The sequence below is a fragment of the Marmota monax genome, unplaced genomic scaffold (assembly GCF_021218885.2).
Source record: "Marmota monax isolate L192 unplaced genomic scaffold, Marmota_monax_Labrador192_F-V1.1 WCK01_AAM20220418_F8-fsc00159, whole genome shotgun sequence".
Lineage (NCBI taxonomy): Eukaryota > Metazoa > Chordata > Mammalia > Rodentia > Sciuridae > Marmota > Marmota monax.
In genome coordinates, this window is record NW_026694999.1 from 60,410 (window position 1) to 87,515 (window position 27,106).

A 27,106-nucleotide genomic window follows, 5' to 3' on the forward strand; every position below is an offset into this window, starting at 1 on the left:
TAAATTAGAACAGAATTTTCATGAGAAACTGCCAACCTGAACACGAGAGCAATATTTTTCAACTACTAAGAGAAGGAAACAGTCAACTCATTATTCTATATCAATGAAAGATTCTAAAATTAAGGTAAAATAAAGACTTTTTAGGCAAACCAAAGATGAAATACTTCAGTAGCAGCAGACTTACATTATTGTATATTAAGTATTTTAGGCAAAAGAATGGTACCAAGACCATCTGGAAAGATAAAATACTACTTTGGTTCATTATCCAGATAGAAGACTGAAATCAGGTAAAAGTGGGAGATTTGGCATTATGGGCCCAGAATATACATTAAGATATATATATATATATATATATATATATATATATATATATATATATATATATATATAAAGCTATCTATTTGAAAAATGTTTTGTTATATATATCAGTCAACCAACCAATACCACTAGATGTTGTTTTCTTTCTCTTGATAGGGACAGAAGTATGATTTCTTAGTCTAACCTTAGGGTTACATCATCCACATCACTGTCCATAGTTTATGTTGAATGTACATTGATCATAACATCAGTTTGTATTTCATACTATTTTGCCATATTGATAATGTGCTGACTAGACAAGTTGATCATGGAATAAAGACAATTTTATTTTTTGTTAAAAAAGGAGCTTTTATCACAAAGGGAAAATAAAATAAAAGTAAACAGTCAATTTAGAAAAGGGCCTATGAGTGTAATTGTACAAAGAAAAATGCAAGATAAAAATTAGTTTGTTTTGTTTTTCTAAGAAAAGACAAATTCTCTGGAATGGATAGTTATATATAACTTAGTATAACTTAGTATAGAGTATCAATTAGACTCATTTATCAAAAAAATAAGGTTTTGATTAGTCAAATTTAGTTGAGTCCATCAACAAAAATAAATCCAAAAAACTGTGAGCTACTAAGCTGCTTGAGCTTTATGAACCAGATAAATGATGATTCTCCAAGTGTGACAGATACAATTGGTATATGGAGTCTCTGTCAAGTTCTTATAAGACAACATTGTTGCACAGATAAGAGAAAGCATGCTTTCCTCTTCCAAAGAAAAGTAACTTTGAGAAAAGTTTCTGGCTTAATGTTAGGCACCAATAGAGACATAATGTCTGACTGTGCATTGCAAAGTGACCTTGTGGTCTAACCTAACTATCAGAAAATACGTATAATTGGATCTATGAAGGCATAAGGTAAATTATATCATTACCATACATGACTATTATATAATGTATCCAAATTAAGCTCTTTCTGAAAGCAAATAATCTCATAAGTAGTATCTGAAACTCTCATAGCACCACTACCTTAACACAAACCTATGACTTCATGTGGAATTCCTTATGGTCAGATAAATAAAGAATAAAAATCCTGGAGCTCTATTGATATTTGGTTCCACATAATATGTAGACATGGCCTAAAACAACAGTGATTGGTCACATAGTCCCTAAAAGATATGTCCCTGAATGACAGTAACTAAGGAAATACTTCTCATGGAGAGGATGTTGAATTCTAAATTTGTATGTCTATTTTTCCTGAAAGAGATAACCAGAGTTAGGGAGCTATACTAATATATGAATGGTGGCAATGGCTTCACTGAATGTCACAAACTTGGAAAGAATAACATTAACGGAATAACTACAAGATATATGGACTAATTCTCAGCAAAAGAACTGAGTGTAATAATCTTTAATTGCCATAAGACTGATAAAGTGCATCTTCTACAAATCAAGCCATCTGTAGTCAGAGAGACAAAATGATCTATTCAATGGAGGTCAGTCTGTCTCCTTTCCCAATTGGCCTGGTTTTCAATGAATCAGCACATGAAAAATATATCTATGGCAGCAGGGATAAAATAATTGCACAGTCTTGTCTTACCAAGACTTATTTGGTTAATATTATTACTGCATATCCAATATGTCAACAACTGAGAATACTGGTGAAATGGCACGATTCCCCAGAGAAAAAGTCAGCCAACTGGTGGCAAATTAAGACTGATCACCCTGGAATTCTTCCAACATGGCAGAAGTAGCAATTTGTCCTCAGTAAAACAGATACTTATACCTAATTACGTAGCTGTATTCTCTACCTCTATTAATTCTGTCCATACAACCATCCATATATTTATTAAATACCTTATTCATCATTATAACACTTTACTCAGCATTGCCTGTGATGCGGGAATTTTTTTATAATAAAATTATTGTGGAAATGTCCATAGTCTATACAATACACATGCCTATTTTCTATACTAGAGTGCTATGGTGTAAATGTTTGTGTCCTTTCCAAAGTTCATGTTAAAACTTAATCTAAAAGCAATAGTATTTGTAAGTAGAGCTTTAGGAGGTGATTAGAACTGCTTTTGTGAATGTGATAAATGACTTATAAAAGAGGTATGGTAAGCTGGCTAGGCTTTGGTTTGTCCTTTGACTCTTCCATCATGTGAGGCCACAGAGTTCATTCTGTCCAGAAAAAGCAGCATTCAAGGTGCTCTCTTGGAAGCAGAGCTCTGGTTCTCAATAGACACTGAGTTTGGTGGTCCCTTGATCTCAGACTTCCACATCTGCATAACTGTGAGCAATACATTTGTGTCATTTAAATTATATTCAGTCTAAGGTACTTTTTTTATGGCAGCAAAATGGACTAAAAAAATTGGTAATAAGATTAGGGTAGTTCTGAGACAGCCAAGAAAGCCTTCAGTCTTATGAGGTTAGCAAATACACCAGAAATACAGGAGTTAAAAAGTAGACCAGGTTTCAAGGGTATGAGATTAAGATAACACACCTGGAAATTGGAGGTTGGAAAGCCAGCTCAACCCTCTGAGACTATGTGGTCCATAGAAATGTCAAGAAGCCAAAGCCAGACAAAATAAGATCACTAAAATCAAACCCATTGCTATGGTTCAGATATGAAAACATCACCTGAGAAGTTCATGTTAGGTAATGCAGGAATATTCAGAGGTGAAATAATTAGATGATGAGAGCTGTAACCTCATCAGTGGATTAATATATTTGATGGGTTAAACATTAAATGGAATAGTAGTAACTATAGGCAGAAGGATGTAGGTTACAGGGGGGAATGCCCTCGGTTATTATATTTTGTTCCTGGTTCCTTGACCTGTCTCTGTTTCCTAGTTGCCAAGAGTTGAGTAGCTTCTCTCTGCCATATTCTTCGACCATAATGTTCTACCTCACCTCAGGCCCAGAGCAATAGAATTGGCCAGCCATGGACTGAGCCTCTGAGTCTGGGAGCCCAAAATAAACATTTCCTCCTCTAACTTATTCTTGTCAGATATTTTAGTCACAGCAACAAAAAGCTAAAACACGCCCTTTGGCAAGATAATATTCCACCCTGTCCTGAAAATAATATTGGGTACTCTCCCAGATGATAAGAGACTGATTCTAGGTGATAAAGAGCATACTAAAGTAGCCTATAATTATCTTTTCCTTATTAGCACAATAGAAATTATACCTAGTTGAAGAATTCAGACAACAATCAGACCTAAAACAGAAAGAGACATGATAAAAGGTACAGATGCAACTAAAACTCCTCTTCCAGATGTGATGACAGCAAGACACCAGTCCCTGCCTAACATGTAGATGCTATAAAACTGTACATCTCCCATCTTTTGTTTGAGTCAGTCTAGAATTTCTGCCTCCCTGATATAGAGCATAAAAATAAAACTCCTTGTTCCTCTCTGTTATGCTTTTTGCTATTCATTTACTAGAGAGCACAAGAACCTACAGAGTCAGTAACAGTACCATAGCAAAGATCAAAAAATGCAGAAGAGGATTTGTAACTGTAAAACAAGTAGAGAATATACCGTGAAGAGTTATTCTGGTTAGAATTCAAAAAGGAAAGCTGTGGTGAGCCGTGTTTGTAGACCGTTGCCGCCATTAGAAGATGGCGCCGGTCTCCGTTGTGGATCTTGGTAAACAACTCCTTATTAGGGAGAGTTGGCGTGCTGTCCCTCAATACCCTATGAGAAAACCCCACGTGGCAGCTTTGGATTGGACTTGAGTAAGCTTTATTAGGCTGTGTGTGGGGGCGTGAAGAGAGAGAGTGCTTGAGAGAAAACTAGAGTTAAGGCCTGAATAAACCGCTGAAAGAAGAATCCTGTGTCGTGTCTTCCTTGCTGGCGAGGGGGTCGCGACAGAAAGCCACAGGAAAATCTTGAATTGTCTTAGAAATTCCTTTAAGTGGTCAGTATCAGAATGCTGGTACAACCATAGAGAGTAAAGGCAAATCCGAAGAGATATGTATTGGTCAGGGTTCTCTAGAGGATTAGAACCAATATGATATGTATATGTAGGATTATAAAAGTATATATATTCAAATGGCTTACATGATCAGAAGCTAGATAATCCCATAATAGCTGTCAGCACATTGGATCACTGGAGGAGCCAGTAGCTGCTAAGTTCAAGAAGCTGGACCAGTGATATAGCCACTCTCCAAGACTGAGGCTAGGGAACTCCTTGTACCAAATATCACTGTAGAGTACCCCACTAGGGCAATGGTCAGTGGAGCAAAGGTATTGGAACCACTGTAGACCACCCCTACTAAGATAATGTTTAGTGAAGCCATGAGGGCAGGAAAACTCCCCAAACCTCAGACATGTAGAGAGCCAACCTGGAAGAGTTGCAGGAATCTAACTCAAAACCCTAAGAGCAGCAACATGGACTGATCCCAGCAGAGAAATGGAGCTGAGGCTGCCTAGGAGCTTGCAGGCCCAATCTCTGACCCAGTGAGTCCAGAGGCAAAAAATGGAGTTAAAGGTTTTTCTCAAGCTTCAGGGATTAGTGTTCTTTGCCTTGTTTGGTTTTGAACTTACTTGGGATTTGTTACCCCTTTTTTCATCCCTAAATGGCTATTCAATGCCTATCCCACCATTGCATTTAACCTATTTGACATTCTAGTTTCACATCTAGAGGAGTAATTTGCCTTGGAATGAATGATACTTCTATTATCTCTTATATTTGATTTAGATGATGAGTAGATATGACTTTAGATTTCTACTTTTGACTTGATGCTGAAACGAGAGAAGACTTGGGGGTTATTGGGATGAAATGAATGTATTTTGTAGGTGATAAGAACATAAATTGGGGGTCAGGGTGGGACACTATAGTTTGAATGTTTGTGTATCCTCCCAAATTCATGTTGAAATTTAATCCCCAAAGAAGCAATACTAAAAGATGAGGCCTCTAGGATGTGATTAGGCCATGACAGTTCTGCTTATATGAATAATGTAAATGAGTTATAAGAGGAATCAGGGGAACTAGATAGGTTCTTTTTGTCCTTTTGACTCTTTAACCATGTGAGAACATAGTGTTTGTCGCCTCCATAGGGAACAGCATTCAAGACATCACCTTGGAAATAGTGATTAGGCTCTTACCATATGCCACACTTATCAATGCCTTGATCTTGAACTTTTCAGCTTTCATAATTGTGACCAATAAATTCATGTCATTTATAAATGCCTCAAGTTATTTTGTTATAGAACACAGGCAAACTAAGAAAACAAAGGAGAAAATCCTCCCCAAATAAGACAATGGAATGGAAGATTTCTGATTTTAGTAATGGTGAGTAGAAACTTGAAAGCAATTATTATTCAAAACATAATGAAGTTATGAATACTATAACTAAAATATGTTCCTAGAAGAATCAAATAGGTAATACAATAGTAATTTTTTAAAAAAAATCATGATGTTAAGATATGGAATACACCAGATAGCATTGAGATGAGCCACATATTTGGGGCCGCTCAGCACAGCATTTCTTCATAAAACTAGATGGAAAGGTAGCTAAGAAAATGAGTAGGAAATGTGAAGTCTCCTGGAACTAGCTCAGGAATTAGATTACAGAAAAACATGCTAACTATGAGGTGCCATAAACCATCCCTTATTTAGAGTTGGGGTTACATCCTAGGAATAAATATAAATAGAAGATATAAATAGAAGTAATCAAGCCCTTGCATAGAATAGAGCAACTCTTTGAGTTTTATCAGTGGTCCAAAGCAACCTTATGTCTTGAAATTTGGTTGGGTTGATTGTATATTTCTAATGTTCTCAAGTACATGAAGAATTTAAAAATTTCTCTCTGGAAGAATATTATATCATCTAACATCTTCAAAATGATTTCTAAAACTGGTGTTTCAACTAAAATGTCCAACATACAAACAAAGATATTTAGGGAACCTATATACACATTAAACAAAATTCAGTCCTCATGCAATAGAATCAACATATATGAAATAAATGTGATTACTGTGGAGGTAAAAAGCAAGCTTAAGCATTTTAGTAAAGAAAACATTTTTTATAAAACTTTATATTTTAAAGTATTTAAACTTTTTTTAAAACAAAATAACTAAAAATTCAAGACTAAATGTAATTGTTAAATTTAAAGCCTTTTGGGTACTGACTTAGTAATCAAAAGTAACAGAAGGTTTAATATAAATAAATAGAAAACTAATGAACTTGAAAATAGACAAGAAACTATCAAGAATTGTAGCACAAAAATATAAAATAATAGAAACTATAGAAGGGAGAATAAGAAAGAGTAAATATGTACTTGGATATTTTATATATGTTTAATTATAAAACAATCAAAATGTGAAGATATGGGTAAATACAAAAAATATAAACTGAATAAAACAGAAGTTACATAATGAAAGTATGTAAATTAAATTAAATAAGAGAGTTAAAATATCTAACTTTTCAACTAACAGAAGAATGAAAGACTATATTACAACCATCTATGCCCTATGGGTTTATTTGAAAAGACTAAAACAATTCTCACCTTTTTAAGCCCTCCCTGTGTTTCCTGGATTCTTTTCTTTTTTTTTTTTGAAAGATCATATTTGCTTTATTTTTTTTTAATTTTTTATTGTTGGTTGTTCAAAACATTACATAGTTCTTGATATATCATATTTCACACGTTGATTCAAGTGGGTTATGAACTCCCATTTTTACCCCGTATACAGATTGCAGAATCACATCAGTTACACATCCATTGATTTACATATTGCCATACTAGTGTCTGTTGTATTCTGCTGCCTTTCCTATTCTCTACTATCCCCCCTCCCCTCCCCTCCCCTCCCCTCTTCTCTCTCTACCCACTCTACTGTCATTCATTTCTCCTCCTTGTATTATTTTCCCCTTTCCCCTCACTTCCTCTTGTATGAAATTTTGTATAACCCTGAGGGTCTCCTTCCATTTCCATGCAATTTCCCTTCTCTCTCCCTTTGCCTCCCACCTCTTATCCCAGTTTAATGTTAATCTTCTTCTCATGCTCTTCGTCCCTACTCTGTTCTTAGTTACTCTCCTTATATCAAAGAAGACATTTGGCATTTGTTTTTTAGGGATTGGCTAGCTTCACTTAGCATAATCTGCTCTAATGCCATCCATTTCCCTGCAAATTCTATGATTTTGTCGTTTTTTAATGCAGAGTAATACTCCATTGTGTATAAATGCCACATTTTTTTTATCCATTCGTATATTGAAGGGCATCTGGGTTGGTTCCACAGTCTTGCTATTGTGAATTGTGCTGCTATGAACATCGATGTAGCAGTGTCCCTGTAGCATGCTCTTTTAGGTCTTTAGGGAATAGACCGAGAAGGGGAATAGCTGGGTCAAATGGTGGTTCCATTCCCAGCTTTCCAAGAAATCTCCATACTGCTTTCCAAATTGGCTGCACCAATTTGCAGTCCCACCAGCAATGTATAAGTGTACCCTTTTCCCCACATCCTCGCCAGCACTTGTTGTTGTTTGACTTCATAATGGCTGCCAATCTTACTGGAGTGAGATGGTATCTTAGGGTGGTTTTGATTTGCATTTCTCTGACTGCTAGAGATGGTGAGCATTTTTTCATGTACTTGTTGATTGATTGTATGTCCTCCTCTGAGAAGCGTCTGTTCAGAAGATGGAAAAATATACCCTGTTCATGGATAGGCAGAACTAACATCATCAAAATGGCGATATTACCCAAAGTTCTCTATAGGTTTAATGCAATGCCAATCAAAATCCCAACGGCATTTCTTGTAGAAATAGAGAAAGCAATCATGAAATTCATATGGAAAAATAAAAGACCCAGAATAGCAAAAACAATGCTAAGCAGGAAGTGTGAATCAGGCGGTATAGCGATACCAGACTTCAAACTATACTACAGAGCAATAGTAACAAAAACAGCATGGTACTGGTACCAAAACAGGCAGGTGGACCAATGGTATAGAATAGAGGACACAGAAACCAATCCACAAAACTACAACTATCTTATATTTGATAAAGCGGCTAAAAGCATGCAATGGTGGAAGGATAGCATCTTCAACAAATGGTGCTGGGAAAACTGGAAATCCATATGCAACAAAATGAAACTGAATCCCTTTCTCTCGCCATGCACAAAAGTTAATTCAAAATGGATCAAGGAGCTTGATATCAAATCAGAGACACGCCGTCTGATAGAAGAAAAAGTTGGCTACGATCTACATACTGTGGGGTCGGGCTCCAAATTCCTCAATAGGACACCCATAGCACAAAAGTTAATAACTAGAATCAACAAATGGGACTTACTCCAACTAAAAAGTTTTTTCTCAGCAAAAGAAACAATAAGAGAGGTAAATAGGGAGCCTACATCCTGGGAACAAATCTTAACTCCTCACACTTCAGATAGAGCCCTAATATCCAGAGTATACAAAGAACTCAAAAAATTAGACAATAAGATAACAAATAACCCAATCAACAAATGGGCCAAGGACCTGGATTCTTTTCACAGCAGGCTTCTAGTAACATTCTTCTGCTGAGAGACACTGTGCAATATATGAAAAGCAAAACAAAAGAGAGGCCACTGTGATCTGATGCAATTTGGAACAGTCAATTGGGCACTGGCACATGACAGACATTATTTTGCTCTTGACTTAGATTCTTCTCTTCTGTAAGTACCAACCATAGTGCTAAAGGCAAGTCAGATTGTCAATGGCAGAGATCAGCAGCCCCAGGAATCAAGAAAACCTTCCTGAACTCACTCTAGAAAGTTAGTATATTTGTATGCAAATTTAACTTGTGCTATTAAGATTAAAATTTTTATGTGTTCATCAAGACTTGGTGAAACTGGAATTCGAAAATGATTTTTTGAAACTAATTGCAATAACTACAAAGTATCTGACTTAAATAATGAAAACTAAATTAAATATCAAATCTAAAATTTGACAGTCTAATTGTATTGGTCAGCTTTCCATCACTGTAATGAAACATCTGAGGGAAATAACTTATCAAGAGGATGAGGTTTACTGGCTTATAATTCAAGAGGTTTCAGTTCAAAATTGGGTTTCCCCTTTGAAACCCAAACCATCTGAGGAGGGTGGCCCATCATGTTTAGAGCACGTGATGGAGCAGACTGTTTACCTTTTGGACAAAAAAAGCAGAAACAGGAAAGGTTCAGGATCCCACAGTCCTCTTATATCCCAATGACCTAAAGGCTTCCCACTAGGCCCCACCTCCTTAAACCTCAAACTCCTCCCATGTGTGCTTCTCTGAGGACAAAACCTATAACACATGAACTTTTTAAGGGGACCATATTCAAATAATACCACATACTATAAAAGATGATTTTTCAAAGCAATAAAAGAAAACAAACTCCTCTTTAGAAAAATGAATATCAGTAATTAGGATGGATGTTCACCAAAGAAGTGCAAATATATATTCAAGTATTAGTGTCAAAAATATATTAAAATACTCAGCATTGCTCCTAACCAGAGATTTTAAAATAATGACACATCTATTTCTCATAAAATCTTTTTCAAATTGTCAAATATTCTATTAAAGTCATCCTTTCCATTATCAAGCATATGTTGATGCAAGCATCCTCAGGCAGTACTTGAGGAAATACATATTAGCATTCTAGTAGAAAACAGATGTCACATTCAAAATCTTTAACTGAAGATATTTTAATGAAGGTTCTCTTAGTTGATGTATAGACACAATTAAGGGAAATCATAAGGAACGGTGAAGCACCCAATAACTAGCAAACAACCATTTCTAAACTTCAGCCAGAATGAAGAACAAATAGGATTAGAGAAAACTGACTAAAGTCTAAGCTGCAAAAATGGGAATTTCCTGTAGAGTTATAAGTTTACACCAAAAACACTGCCAGGAAGGGCAGTGGTGAATATGGATAAATTTCCTGATCTTCTGTTCCCTCCTTTCAATCTCCTGATGCCCTGAATCCAATGACAAACTAAAGGCAAGGAGGCCACAGTGATATAGTCAAGTTCTTGCCAGTCAACTTCACAAGACATAAAGCAGAACAAAGGCAAAAATAGATCAGGTTCAGGGTTGCAAGAGAGAAAGGCAAACAAAATAAACAGCTTCCACAGAATATAAATTATATTTCTGTATCACACATGTGACATTTTGAATTAAGAGCCATAGAAATGTTAATACATTTTTATTTGATCATTCACCTTTAGAAATTTTCTTAAGAAAACTATTTGCATACCAACCCTGAAGAATAGTAATTATGGACAGGAAAAGGAACATCAGTGTGTAGTAGTCATATTACCTGTGGAAAAGAAGTAGAAAGGTAAAAAGAAAGGAAATTAGAGAAGAATAAGTCTTCTAAATGTTGATATGTCTCTGATTTGTCCCCTCCTATGAAAGAATCTGAGGACAACAAAGGATAAACTTAATCCTCTGGATTTCCAATGCATTGCTGGTCACTCTGTATAACATTGAGGAGTTTTCAGTTAAGAATTTCACCTGGGAGAGCCCAGGCCCAAGACCAGGACTGTCCCCACCAACCCAGGTCCAGAACCACTCTTGCAGACCCACACAGGCACCCAGGCCCAGGTAAGGCCCAGCACAGCCCCTGTTGATGACCTGGGAGCCCAGGCCTAGCTGCCTTCATATTGGGACACTGCAGCCATCCCCATATCACTTCCTACATAGTAGCCTCCACCTTGGGACATCACAAAGTACCTGGAGGCAGCTGTATCTTCCAACAGACAGCCCAAAGCCATTGTAAAGCCCACCTTTTCAGTCTCATCTCTGAAAGTAGTTGGATCCATGTTGGGACACCCCCACTGCTATCTTGAGTTACCTCCAGTATTACCACCACCACCTTAAGTTGCAATAGCATCCATCTTGGGACACCAGCCAGGGACTGGAAACCCAACACCAAGGTGAGGTACAGGTGATCTGCAGGGACACTACAAGATTATAGGGTAGAAATTATAATACCTCAGATCTACACTGCAAGAAAGGAAGACACATAGACAACATTAAAAAAAAGGGGTAGAAAGTGCTCCAAACAAGCAAAGATGCTACAATAATAGAATCCATTGACATCACCATTGATGAAATATCAGAGAAGGAGTTCAGAATATATGTAATTAAAATGATCTATGAATTAAAGAATGACATAAGAGAGCCAAAACCAAAAATTGATCACACCAATGAAGAGATAAGGGAGCAAATACAGGTAGTAAAAGATTAATTCAAGAAAAAAATAGAGATACTGAAAAACAAACAAACAAACCAATCAGAAATCCTTGAAATGAAGGAAACAATAAATCAAATAAAAAAACTCAACAGAAAGTATCGCCAACAGATTAGATCACTTGGAAGACTGATTGTTAGATAATGAAGACAAAAAATACAATCTTGAAAATAAAGTAGACCACACAGTGAAGATGGAAAGAAAACCATGAACAGAACTCCAAGAATTATGGAATAGCATAAAAAGACCAAATATAAGATTTATTGGGATAGAAGAAGACACAGAGTTTCAAACTAAAGGAATGCACAATCTCGTCAATGACATAATATCAGAAAATTTCCCAAACATGAAGAATGACTTGAAAAATCAAATACAATAGGCTTACAGGATACCAAATGTACAAAATTACAGCAGATATCCACAATGGCACAATTAAACTGTCTAGCATACATAATAAGGATAGAATCTTAAAGGCCACAAGAGAGAGGAATCTGATCACATATTGGGGAGAACAAGTCAGATCTCAGTAAATTTTTCAACCCAGATCCTCAAAGCCAGGAGAACCTGGGACAACACACACCAAAATATGAAGGAAATGGATGCCAACCATGAATCTTATATGCACCAAAATTAAGCTTCAGATTTGATGATGAAATAAAAATCTTTCATTATAAGCAAAAGGTAAAAGGATTTACAGAGAGAAAGCCTACACTACAGAGCATTCTCAGAAAAATACTCCAAGAGGAAGAAATGAAAAACAACAATGAAATTCAGCAAAAGGAGTAACTACACTAAAGGAAAGGCCAATCAAAATAGAAACCAAGTCAGGTTAAAAACCAAAAATAAACTAAAATGTCTGGGAATATAAATCATATTTCAATAATAACCCTGAATGTCAATGGCCTAAACTCATCAATTTAAAGACATATACTGACATATTGGATTTAAAAAAAAAGACCCAACAATATGATACCTTCAAGAGACTCAATTCACAGGAAAAGACATTGACATACTGAAGGTGAAAGGGTGAGAAAAAAAACCTACCACTCACATGGACCTCATAAACAAGTAGGGGTTTCCATCTTCATATCAGATAAAGTGGACTTCAAATCAAAGCTAGTGAAAAGGAATAAAGAAGGACATTCCATACTGCTTAATGGAGTCATACATCAACAAGGCATAACAATCATAAATATCTATGCCTACAAACAATGGGGCATTTATGTATATCAAACAAATTCTTCTCAACTACAAGAATCAAATAGACCACAACAAAATGATACTAGGTGACTTTAATACATCTCTCTCACCACTGGATAGATTTTTCAAATAAGAACTAAACAAAGAAACTACAGAACTCAACAAAACAATCAATAATTTAGACTTTAGTCTTAACAGACATACATAAATGTTCCATCCATCAAGGAATGAATATACTTTCTTCTCAGCATCACATGGATCATTCTCCAAAATTGACCATGTTATACCCCAAAGGAAGTCTTAGCAAATACAGAAACATAGAGATACTATCCTACATTCTATCTGATAATGAAATGAAATTAGAAATTAATGATAAAATAAAAAATAGAAGCTACTCCAACACCTGGAGACTAAATAATATGTTATTGGATGAGGCATGGATAATAGAAGATATCATAGGGGAGATAAGAAAATTCTTATGGGTAAATGAGAACTCTGATAGAACTTATCAAAATCTCTGAGACACTATGGAGGCAGGGCTAAGAGGAAAGCTCATTGCATTAAGCTCATTCTTTGACATTACATCTTAAAGCCCTAGAAAGAGAACAGCAAACCAACACCCAAAGTAGTAGAAGATAAGTAATAATTAAAATCAGGGCAGAAATCAATGAATTTGAAACAAAAGAAACAATTCAAAATATTGACAAAACAAAAAACTGATTCTTTGAAAAAATAAATAAAATTGACAAACCCTTAGCCACCCTAAGGAACAAAAGGAGAGAGAAAAGTCAGATGACTAAAATTTGAGATAAAAAAGGAAATATCACAAAAGACACTATTGAAGATAATTTTAGAAACTATTTGAAAATTTATACTCCTGTAAAATAGAAAACGTCAAAGACACCAACAAATTTCTAGAGGCATATGATCAACCCAAACTGAGTCAAGAGGATATACACAATTTATACAGATCAATTTCAAGAGAGGAAACCGAAAACGCCATCAAAAGCCTACCAACAAAGAAAATCCCAGGACAGACAGACAGATTCATAGCTGAGTTCTACAAGAACTACAAAGAAGAATTAATACCAATAGTCCTCAAATTACTCCATGAAATAGAAAGGAGGGAACACTTGCAAACTCATTCTATAAAGATCATATCATCCTGATACCCAAACCAGGCAGAGACACATCAAAGAAAGAAATTTTAAGACCAATATACCTGATGAACATAGATGCAAAACTTCTCAATAAATTTTTGGCAAATTGCATACAAAACATATTTTAAAAAATAATGCACCATGATCAAATAGGGTTTATTTCAGGGATGCAAAATTGTTCAAAATACAGAAATCAATAAATGTAATTCATCACATCAATAGACTTAAAGATAAGAATCATATGATTATGATTATATCAGTTGATGCAGAGAAAGTATTTGACAAAATACAGCACCCTTTCATATTCAAAACACTAAGGATAGTAGGAACATACTTCAACATTGTAAAAGCTATCTGTGCTAAACTCAAGGCCAACATCATTCGAAATGCAAAAAAATTGGAAGCATCCCTTCTAAAAACTAAAACAAGATGGGGATGCCCTCTTTCACCACTTCATTCAACATAGTCCTTGAAACTCTAGCCAGAGCAATTAAACAAATGAAAGAAATTAAAGGAGTATGAATAGAAAAAGAAGAATGCAACCTAACATTATTTTCTGATGACATGATTCTATACTTAGAGGATCCAAAAAAAATCCACTAGAAAACTTCTAGAATTCATAAATGAACTCAGCAAAGTAGCAGGATATAAAAGCAATACACATATATCAAATGTATTCCTTTATATCAGTGATGAATCCTCTGGAAGTGAAATTAGGAAAACTACCCCATTCATAATAGCCTCAAAAATATAAAATACTTGGGAATCAATTTACCAAAAAAGGTGAAAGACCTCTAAAATGAAAATTAAAGAGCACTAAAGAAAAGAAAGAAATTGAAGAAGACCTTAAAGATGGAAAGATGTCCCATGCTCTTGGATCGGCAAAATTAATATTGTCAAAATGGCCACACTACCCAAAGCGCTATACAGATTCAATGCAATTCCAATTAAAATCCCAATGTAATTCCTCATAGAAACAGAAATAATAATCATGAAATTCATTTGGAAAAATAAGAGATCCAGAATAGCCAAAGCAATCCTTAGCAAGAAGAATGAAACAGGGTGCATCAGAATTCCAGACCTTAAACAATACTACAAAGCTATAATAACAAAAAGGGCATGGTATTGGCATTAAAATACACATGTAGACAAATAGTACAGAATAGAACACACAGAGACAAACCCACATAAATTTACTTATCTCATACTACACAAAGGCTCCAAAAACATACACTGGAGAAAAGATAGCCTCTTCAACAAATGGTGCTGATAAAACTGGAAATCCATATACAGCAAAATTAAACTAAACCCCTAACTTCTACGATGGACAAAACTCAATTCAAAGTGGATCAAGGACCTAGGAATTAGATCAGAGATCCTGTGAAAAAGTAGGAAAATGTAGGCCCTAATCTTCATCATGTAGGGTCAGGCCAGACTTCCTTAACAAGACTCCTAAAGTGCAAGAAATAAAATCAAGAATCAATAAATGGGATGGATTCAAACTAAAAAGCTTCTTCTCAGCAAAAGAAACAATCAATGAGGTAAAGAGTCCAAATCTTTGTTATACTTGTGTCAGATAGAGCAAATCTTTGTTATACTTGTGTCAGATAGAGCATTAATCTCCAGGATATATAAAGAACTCAGAAAGCTTAATGCCCTAAAAACAAACAACCCAATCAATAAATGGCTAAGGAACTAAACAGACACTTCTCAGAAGAAGATATACATTCTATCAACAATTATATGAAAAAAATGTTCAATATCTCTATCAATTAGAGAAATTTAAATTAAAACTACTCTAAGATTTCATCTCACACCAGTCAGAATGGCAGTTATCAAGAATATAAGCAACAAAATGTGTTGGCAAGGATGTGAGGGAAAAGTCACATTGCTGGTAGGACTGCAAATTGGTGCAATCAATCTGGAAAGTAGTATGGAGATTCTTTAGAAAACTTAAAATAGAACCACCATTTGACCCAGCTATCTTACTCCTTGGTTTATGCCCAAAGGACTTAAAATCAGTATACTATAATGACACAGCCACATCAATGTTTATAGCAGCTCAATTCACAATAGCTAAAATATGAATTCAACCTAGAAGCCCTTCAACAGATGAAGAGATAAAGAAACTGTGATATATATATATATATATATATATATATATATATATATATATACAATAGAATATTACTAAGCATTAAAAGCAAGTAAAATTATAGCATTTGCAGGTTAATGAAGAGAGTTAGAGAATATCATGCTAAGCAAAGAAAGCCAATCCCAAAAAACCAAAGGCCAAATGTTCTCTCTGATAAGTGGATGCTAATCCATAATGGCTGGGAGGGGCCATGGGAAAAATGGAGGAACTTTGGATAAAGTGGGGGAGGGAAGGGAGAAGACATGGAGGCAGGAAAAGTGGTGGAATGAGATGGACATCATTACCCTAAGTACATGTATGACTGCACATATGATGCAATTTCACATTGTCTACAACCAAAGAAATGAAAAGTTGTGCTGCAAATGTGTACAATGAATCAAAAGGCATTCTGCTGTCATATATACTTCATTAAAATAAATAAATTCATTAACTTGAAAAATGTAAAAAATTTAAAAACTAGAAATATATTTAAACAAAATAATTTCATCTGTATATTTTTCTGATCATTATAGTTTAATCAGGCATTGTAATATACACAAGAACACTTTGAAATGTTTGAAAATAAGCTGCTTAGTTTAATAGGTTATAAAATGCAATACACCATGACAATGTATAGTTTCTTATAACTCTAATTTGAATTTAAATAAATATATAGAGGCTGTTCATGAAATGCTAAAGTAATTTTTTCTAGATGATGAAAATATGACTAATTTTTTGTTGTTTTTGTCCTGAAAAGTTTCCAAATTTTCTCTAGTTAACATTTATCATATACAATATCAGAAAAAATATTATTCAAGAAAAGGAATTTTATCTCATTGTATACAAAACTAGTTGTGAAATTCTAATTGGTAGATGTCAACTCAATATTTTCTGGGTTTTCTACAGTATAATACATTTATGCCAAAATTAAAAATTTTAATTATCACATGACTCAAAGCCATACCTTAACTATTTGAATTACATAACATAACACAAAATAAGAATTTGAATCAAAGTAAATGCTATCACTATAAAGGGTTAACAATTAGCTACCTGGTTTATATAGACATTTGCAAACACATTGTTAAAGTGCATTAAAACGAAACCTGATCTAAACTGATCAAATCTATCAAATAATGATAGTTGAGGGATCTTTTTTTAGAAAATGGTATTCATCTTCAGTTTCACTCCAGAAAAGAAAGCAATTGAGGAAACCAAATGTTACACAATGAACCTCAAAAATCTATTTTCCCCTTTGCCACATAAACTGTGCCCAAGGATTCAGTAAGAACTACTCTAACAATCACAGTAGCTTAAAATAGAGATAAAAGCTTACAATGTTCATTAGGGTAAGAACCTCAAGGCAATGCTTATTGAAATTTTTGTTTCTTGATTTGATTTAATCTTTTTTTTGGATTGAATGGACTAATGAACTCAAAATGGAAATCAAAAAACATTACAAATGGGGCATTTTCACATTTTTTATACAACTCAAGTGTATCTATTTTGGGGAAAATGAAGTGGATAACATGATTATTCATATAACTAAACAGCTTTTAGTTGGTAACTGAGGAGGCCTTGAGGAATGAAGAAAAATTAGTCTGTCTGATGAATAGCTAACCCATGTATCTTCACCCATGCTATCTCAAATCTGAGTTGTTTCTGTATCATAATGTATACTGAAGTGTTTTATAATGTAGCTTGAAATAAATCTCTCTGGTAAATTGTAAATTGTAGAGAGTGAAATGCAGTTCGTTAGAATTTATGTAAGTATATTTAATGAAATAAAATCATCTGAATAAAAATAAGAAAATCTACACTGTAATTATTCAGTTTCTAACTACAGTTCTTAGTTGCTACCTGAGCTTTATTTTATGTGTGTATATATTCCTTAGAAGAGAAAGGTAAATCTGATTTTTAAAATGTGAGGTAGTTCTTATCATTTTACTTATAATAGCTTGGATTATATACATTTTCAATTTCATATAATTCACACAATTGTGCTGCTTTGGTAAGCCTGCAGATCATCATTTCTCTAATTTTTCTCTGGACAATTCAAAAACAATAAATGTCTGGGAAATCAGGTAGTATTATGGTGTCAGCTTTCAGTTAGTGTCAAGTAAATTAGAGTTATCAAGAACTTAGTAAGCGAAAAAGAAATCTGTTACACTATACTTCCTTACCTCTTTGTTTTTATTAACAAAAATGATAAATTGATCATTGTATATTTGATCTTCTTTTTTTAATATAGACATAAAGACAACAGTATAGGTTAAGAAAAATGAAGTTAAGATTTATAAGTGCAGGGGCTGGGGATGTGGCTCAAGCAGTAACACGCTCACCTGGCATGCACGGGGCGCTGGGTTCAATTCTCAGCACCATATACAAATAAAATAAAGATGTTGTGTCAACCGAAAACTAAAAAAAATAAATAAATATTAAAAAATTCTCTCTCTTTAAAAAAAGATTTATAAGTGTGAAATTTCATTAATACTTGTGATTGCTAAAACTTCTAAACAAAAGTGAAGAGGAACTATTTGCTTTTTAAACTCTTCTGCTTGACATTAACTTTGCATAACCTGATGATTATCAGTGATAAGAACCAGGAGCACTATGATTTCAGGAGCAGTGTCTCTAATAGGAGCATAACATTTTATCAGGAAGGTTAAAATAAACTTGCAAATAAGCTCATTGCAATTTTGCATTTAGTGGCTTCTTGTATGTAGGTAATCTTGTTTTAATGGTCCTACGCAGGCTCATCCCAAGTCTTCTGAGCAAGCTATTTATTCCTGTAGGCTACTTACTTCTAAATATTGACTGGAGAAACTCCATGTATGTGAGGTTTTTGTTTGTGTGTTTGCTTTGTTTTGTTTTAATATTTACTGTAGGAGAAAAAACAATGTTGAATTAGCTGAGAATTACGTATCAAAGGATCAACCTATTGGAGCTTTATAACTGTGTTATAAACAGTACCTGTCACCTCGAAAAATGCTCCAAGTAAGGACTTTTTCTGATGATGTGATGCTCTCAAAATACACAATTGTTTAAGGTCATGTAGCATCTGGTTAGACAGCTGGCAAGGGAAGGTACCCAATAATCACTGCTAAGATTTGTTAACTCTTTCTAATTTAGGGTATTTCCATGAATTATCAAAATTGCAGATAACGTGGCATTACTTTATTATTACATATAACCAATTAATAATAATTTAGTTATGACTACACTGGGAGTAAAAACATGTTATGAAGAGTGAGAATACTGTCAAAATCTGTAGGACATTTTATCTACCCTATAAAGATTGTACTGAATTTCATGAACGAACAGACATATTTATATCTGGAGAGAAAAATCTGTTAATAAATATTCCTTGCACTAGTCTTCATACCTAAAAATGAATGTTTCTTTTAGCCTGAGAAGCACACAGTCACTGAAAAATATTTAAATAAACTCACTGAATGAGAAAAAAAAATGTTAAAGGTGAATTGACCAGCCAGCTGTGGGATACAAGAACGGAGGTGGAATGGAAAGAAAATGTGTGGTGGTGTAACTGCTGCCTGAAGTGTGGAGCTCTGTGGGGCATTCTCCACTGGTCTACCACTGAGCGAGGGGAACTTGTCAGTTCAGGGTTGGGTGCAGAAAAATAGGATAATGCAGAAATGATCTAAATTTATCACCAGAATGTGCTCTGGTCTGGACCATAAATTTATCTATTAGATATTGTAGGGAAAATGAGCTGTTTCAGCAAACTACCTCCTAAATATGGGAGTGAGATATGATGAAAGCATCCCCATATAGCGTTCCAGGGTTAGTACTTGTAAAGCACAAATAAACTCACAGGAAGGCAGGTGACATAGAGGCCATCTGCATCACATTCTGTCACTAGGAATGATAATGTGTGCCTCCAGAGAAGTTATGAGAGGATGCAATAATGTAATGATATGACTATTTGAAAGCTGAAGAAGATCTACAAATCATCTAAACATTCTTTGCTTTAGTTTCCTTCTCTTTGAAATGAAAATAATAAAACCTATCTCACAGATCTGTTGAGAGGACTGAATGAGTATATACATTTAGAGAATTGCTATATTCCTCCTTTCCTTCATTTATTCAAAAGATATATATTGAGTGCATACATTTCAGGATATGGTGATAAATTGGAAAAAGTAAATCTCTGTCACCTATAGTCTAAGAAGAGAAGACATACAATAAAAGCAAACTTTCCAAGAAGTAATTAATAAACAATAAAGGGTGAACCCTAAAACAAAAGATACTAATACAATAAAGTGTTATGATATGAAATTAACTAGTACCTATTTTAGAAGGCAAAGCCTTCATGGTGAGATGAAATTAAGATGATGCCTGAGTGAGATGTAGCCAGTATCACATTGGCTATGATAAGTTCATCAGGCAGAAAAATAGGCAGGTGTAAAGGCCTCAACTTAGGCTGAAATGTGCTGTATTTGAGACACCAGAAGACCAGGGAGGCCATAATATTGTGGGTAAATTAGTGTGAATGGTACCTGGTATGTATTATTTTCTTGCTAGGTAATGGTTGTCATTCCTAGGATGGATATGTAAGAACACACCACAGGGAATAGTAAGTTTATCATTGACTCTAATAATGACCATGGCATGTGAAAACAATACCAGAGTAAGAAAGATTGCCACAGCCTGATAGACTGCAAATAGACGTCAAATCTATTTTTTTTGTTTGTTTGTTTGTTTTTACTGGTTATTCAAAACATTAAAAAACTCTTGACATATCATATTTCATACATTCGATTCAAGTGGGTTATGAACTCCAATTTTTACCCCAAATACAGATTGCAGAATCACATCAATTACACATCCACATTTTTACATAATGCCATATTAGTAACTGTTGTATTCTGCTACCTTTCCCATCCTCTACTATCCCCCCTCCCCTCCCCTCCCATCTTCTCTCTCTACCCCATCTGTTGTAATTTAATTCTTTCTCTTGTTTTTTTTCCCTTCCCCCTCTAATTCTCTTATATGTAATTTTGTATATCAGTGAGGGTCTCCTTCCATTTCCATGCAATTTCCCTTTTCTCTCCCTTTCCCTCCCACCTCATGTCTCTGTTTAAAGTTGATCTTTTCCTCCTGTTCTTCCTCCCTGCTCTGTTCTTAGTTGTTCTCATTATATCAAAGAAGACATTTGGCATTTGTTTTTTAGGGATTGGCTAGCTTCACTTAGTATAATCTGCTCTAATGCCATCCATTTCCCTGCAAATTCCATGATTTTGTCATTTTTTAGTGCTGCCTAATACTCCATTGTGTATAAATGCCACATTTTTTTATCCATTCATCTATTTAAGGGCATCTGGGTTGGTTCCACAGTCTAACTATTGTGAATTGTGCTGCTATGAACATCATTGTGGCAGTATCCCTGTATTACGCTCTTTTAAGTTCTTCAGGGAATAGTCCGAGAAGGGCAATAGCTGGGTCAAATGGTGGCTCCATTCCCAGCTTTCCCAGGAATCTCCATACTGCTTTCCAAATTGGCCGCAACAATTTGCAGTCCCACCAGCAATGTACAAGAGTACCCTTTTCCCCACATCCTCTCCAGAACTTGTTGTTGTTTGCCTTCATAATGGCTGCTAATCTTACTGGAGTGAGATGGTATCTTAGGGTGGTTTTGATTTGCATTTCTCTGACTGCTAGAGATGGTGAGCATTTTTTCATGTACTTGTTGATTGATTGTATGTCGTCCTCTGAGAAGTGTCTGTTCAGGTCCTTGGCCCATTTGTTGATTGGGTTATTTGTTATCTTATTGTCTAATTTTTTGAGTTCTTTGTATACTCTGGATATTAGGCTCTATCTGAAGTGTGAGGAGTAAAAATTTGTTCCCAGGATGTAGGCTCCCTATTTACCTCTCTTATTGTTTCTCTTGCTGAGAAAAAACTTTTCAGTTTGAGTAAGTCCCATTTGTTGATTCTAGTTATTAACTCTTGTGCTATGGGTGTCCTATTGAGGAATTTGGGGCCCAACTCCACAGTATGTAGATCGTAGCCAACTTTTTCTTCTATCAGACACCGTGTCTCTGATTTGATATCAAGCTCCTTGATCCATTTTGAGTTAACTTTGGTGCATGGCGAGAGAAAGGGATTCAGTTTCATTTTGTTGCATATGGAGTTCCAGTTTTCCCAGCACCATTTGTTGAAGATGTTATCCTTCCTCCATTGCATGCTTTTAGCCCCTTTATCAAATATAAGATAGTTGTAATTTTGTGGATTGGTCTCTGTGTCCATTGGTCCACCCACCTGTTTTGGTACCAGTACCATGCTGTTTTTGTTACTATTGCTCTGTAGTACAGTTTGAAATCTGGTATCGCTATACCTCCGGATTCACACTTCCTGCTTAGAATTGCTTTTGCTATTCTGGGTCTTTTGTTTTTCCATATGAATTTCATGATTGCTTTATCTATTTCTACAAGAAATGCCATTGGGATTTTGATTGGCATTGCATTAAACCTATAGAGAACTTTGGGTAATATAGCCATTTTGATGATGTTAGTTCTTCGTATCCATGAACAGGGTATATTTTTCCATTTTCTAAGGTCTTCTTCTATTTCTCTCTTTAGGGTTCTGTAGTTTTCATTGTATAAGTCTTTCACCTCTTTTGTTAGGTTGATTCCCAAGTATTTTATTTTTTTTGAAGATATTGTGAATGGAGTGGTTGTCCTCATTTCCATTTCAGAGGATTTGTCGCTGATATACAGGAATGCCTTTGATTTATGCGTGTTGATTTTATATCCTGCCACTTTGCTGAATTCATTTATTAGCTCTAATAGTTTTTTTGTAGACCCTTTTGGGTCTGCTAGGTATAGAATCATGTCACCTGCAAATAGTGATAATTTAAGTTCTTCTTTTCCTATTTTGATGCCTTTAATTTCTTTCGTCTGTCTAATTGCTCTGGCCAGTGTTTCAAGAACTATGTTGAACAGAAGTGGTGAGAGAGGGCATCCCTGTCTTGTTCCAGATTTTAGAGGGAATGCCTTCAATTTTTCTCCATTCAGAATGATGCTAGCCTGAGGCTTAGCATAGATTGCTTTTACAATATTGAGGTATGTTCCTGTTATCCCTAGTTTTTCTAGAGTTTTGAACATAAAGGGATGCTGTACTTTGTCGAATGCTTTTTCGGCATCTATCGAGATGATCATATGGTTCTTATTTTTAAGTCTATTGATGTGGTGAATAACATTTATTGATTTCCGTATATTGAACCAGCCTTGCATCCCAGGGATGAATCCTACTTGATCATGGTGCACAATTTTTTTGATATGTTTTTGTATCCGATTCGCCAGAATTTTATTGAGGATTTTTGCATCTAGGTTCATTAGAGATATTGGTCTGTAGTTTTCTTTCTTTGAAGTGTCTTTGTCTGGTTTAGGAATCAGGGTGATGTTGGCCTCGTAGAATGAATTTGGAAGTTCTCCCTCTTTTTCTATTTCCTGAAGTAGCTTGAAAAGTATTGGTATTAGTTCCTCTTTAAAGGTTTTGTAAAACTCTGCTGTATACCCATCCGGTCCTGGGCTTTTCTTCGTTGGTAGTCTTTTGATGGTTTCTTCTATTTCCTCAATTGATATTGGTCTGTTTAGGTTGTCTATATCCTCCTGACTCAATCTGGGCAGATCATATGACTTAAGAAATTTATCTATGCCTTCAGTATCTTCTAATTTATTGGAGTATAAGGATTCAAAATAATTTCTAATTATCTTCTGTATTTCTATAGTGTCCATTGTGATATTGCCTTTTTCATCCCGTATGTTAGTAATTTGCGCTCTCTCTCTTCTTCTTTTCGTTAGCATGGCTAAGGGTCTGTCAATCTTATTTATTTTTTCAAAGAACCAACTTTTTTTTTACCAATTTTTTCAATGGTTTTTTTTGTTGTTCTTGTTTCAATTTCGTTGATTTTTGCTCTGATTTTAATTATTTCTTGCCTTCTACTACATTTGCTGTTATTTTGCTCTTCCTTTTCTAGGGTTTTGAGATGAAGTGTGAGTTCATTACTTGTTGATTTTTCCTTTTTTTGAGGAATGAACTCCAGGAAATGAATTTCCCTCTTAAAACTGCTTTCATTGTGTCCCATAGATTCCAATATGTTGTGTCTGTATTTTCATTCATCTCCAAGAATTTTTTTATTTCCTCCTTTATGTCTTCTGTAACCCATTGATCATTCAATAACATATTGTTCATTTTCCAGGTGATGCAGGGTTTTTCCTTCCTTCTTTTATCATTGATTTCCAGTTTCATTCCATTATGATCAGATAAGTTGCATGGTATTATCTCCACACTGTTATATTTACTAAGAGTTGTCCTATGGCGTAATATATGGTCTATCTTTGAGAAGGATCCGTGTGCTGCTGAGAAGAACGTGTATCCACTTGATGATGGTTGATATATTCTATATATGTTGGTTAAGTCTAGGTTATTGATTGTGTTATTGAGTTCTATAGTTTCTTTATTCAGCTTTTGTCTGGAGGATCTGTCCAATGGAGAGAGCAGTGTGTTGAAGTCACCCATAATTATTGTGTTGTGGTCTATTTGACTCTTGAACTTGAGGAGAGTTTGTTTTATGAATGTTGCAGCACCATTGTTTGGTGCATATGTATTGATAATTGTTATGTCTTGTTGGTGGATGGTTCCTTTTAACAGTATATAGTGTCCTTCTTTATCCCTTTTGATTAACTTAGGTTTGAAGTTGATTTTATTCGATATGAGTATGGCCACTCCTGCTTGCTTCCGAGGACCATGTGAGCGGTATGATTTTTCCCAACCTTTCACCTTCAGTCTGTGTATTTCTTTTCCTATCATATGAGTCTCCTGAAGGCAGCATATTGTTGGATTTGTTTTTTTTAATCCAGGTTATTAGCCTATGTCTCTTAATTGGTGAATTTAAGCCATTAACGTTTAAGTTTACTATTGAAATATGGTTAGTACTACCCGTCATGCTTATTTATTTATTTTGATATGGCTTGTTTTTTCCTTTTTGGTTATTTTTTTTCCCCTTCCCTTTACTGAGTTACCTCCCACTGTTAGTTTTGGGTGCTGTTTTTCAATTCCTCTTCTTGTAGTGTTTTGCTCAAGATGCCTTGCAGTGCTGGTTTTCTGGCTGTGAATTCTTTTAGCTTTTGTTTATCATGAAATATTTTAATTTCATTGTCAAATCTGAAGCTTAATTTTGCTGGATACAGTATTCTTGGTTGGAATCCATTATTTTTCAGCGTTTGAAATACGTTGTTCCAGGATCTTCTCGCTTTCAAAGTCTGTGATGAAAAATCAGCCGTTAACCTAATTGGTTTACCCCTGAATGTAATCTGCCTCCTTTCTCTCGTAGCTTTTAGTATTCTCTCCTTGTTCTGTATGTTGGATATCTTCATAATTATGTGTCTTGGAGTTGGTCTATTACGGTTTTGAATGTTTGGGGTCCTATAGGCTTCCAGGATTTGGCAATCCATTCCATCTTTCTTATCTGGGAAGTTTTCTAGGATTATTTCATTCAATAGATTGTTCATTCCTTTGGTTTGAACCTCTATGCCTTCTTCTATCCCAATGACACTCAGGTTTGGTTTTTTATGACATCCCATACCTCTTGGACAGATTGCTCATGTATTTTAAGCATCCTTTCTGTGTTGACTATATTCTTTTCAAGTTGATAAACTTTGTCTTCATTATCTGATGTTCTGGCTTCTACTTGATCTAGTCTATTTGTAATATTCTTGTTTGAGCTTTTAATTTGGTTTATGGTTTCCTGCATTTCTAGGATTACTGGTTTTTTTTTAAATCTCTATTTCCTGGTAGAGCTTGTTCTTTGCCATTTGAATTTGCTTATTTAATTCGTTTTCAAAATATACTTTCATTGTTTGAACTTGCTGTCTAAAGTCTTCTCTAAGATTCTGTTCCATCTGAGTTAGGTATGCCTTGAGTTCTTTCTCTGTCCATTTTTCTGATGCCTCTAGGTTCTCCTGTGTATTTAAGTTGTCCTGCATTGTTTGTAATCCTTTTTTCCCTTGTTTTTTCATGGTGCTCAAGTTACTTTCCAACTCTGTTTGACTGCTGTGTTTCTGTTTTCTCCTTTAAATTTGTTTTGGTTTTTATAGTTCCACTATCTCTCCTTTGTGTTAGGAGACAATGTTTAGAGATGTTGGATTTAATTGTGATTTAAGGTAAATTCATTAGTTTCATTAAAGGCCTTCAGATTTTGATGTCATATAGAGAACTGAGGTTTGGACTTAGGATTTTATGTTAAGGTCGGGCGATTTGATGGTATGGAGGTTAGTATATGTTAGCTTCTTTGGGGGGTTGCTCAAATGCAGGCAGATATTAAAAAGAGACTAGACAGGAGTACTTGGGGGTAGTTAAGGGCTTAGGCGTACTATAGACCTATTCGTAGTATTCATCTATTTGCATTTAGTAAGTTATATGTAATTTGGGTGTTCATGCTTAAGAGGAAAGATGGGGAAAAGGTAAGGACGCAAACCAAGAAAGAGAGAGGGAGAGAAGAAAGAAAGAGAAAAGAATAGAAAAGAAATGATAAAAAATAAAAATAATAATAAAATGCAGTAAAATAAAAATTACAATTGAAAAAAATTACAATTGAAGAAAAAAAATAATTAACAAACAAAAAAAATTAAAAATTAAAAAATTAAAGAATTAAAAAAATGAGAAAAGAGAAAAAAAATGGGGGGGGGGCACTGTTAGGCTTCTATTTTCTTCGCTTCCAGTAGGTGGTGCTGTGCCTTCTGGGACAAGATTTTGCCCTCTGGCTGTAGGATACAGTCCCTGTGAGGCCGCTCCTGAGGCCGCTCCCTCCCCCCCCCCATGTCTCTCAAAAACCTGTTAGCTTAGGTTTATTCCTGGCCTCTCGTCCCCTGGCTTCTCCTGCTAGCCAGGCCTTCCCCAGTGTGATGCCTCTTTGCAGTTCAAACTGTACTCTGGGCCTGCAGTTTGCTGGGTGTGGAGGGTGGCTATTGGGAACTGGCACCCTATTGTTTTGATTTTTTCTGCTTGCCCCTCCCCCAGAGCTGGCAAGACAGGTTTCCTTTTCGCCACTATTGGGAAGGGGAGTTGGAGGTCAGGTGT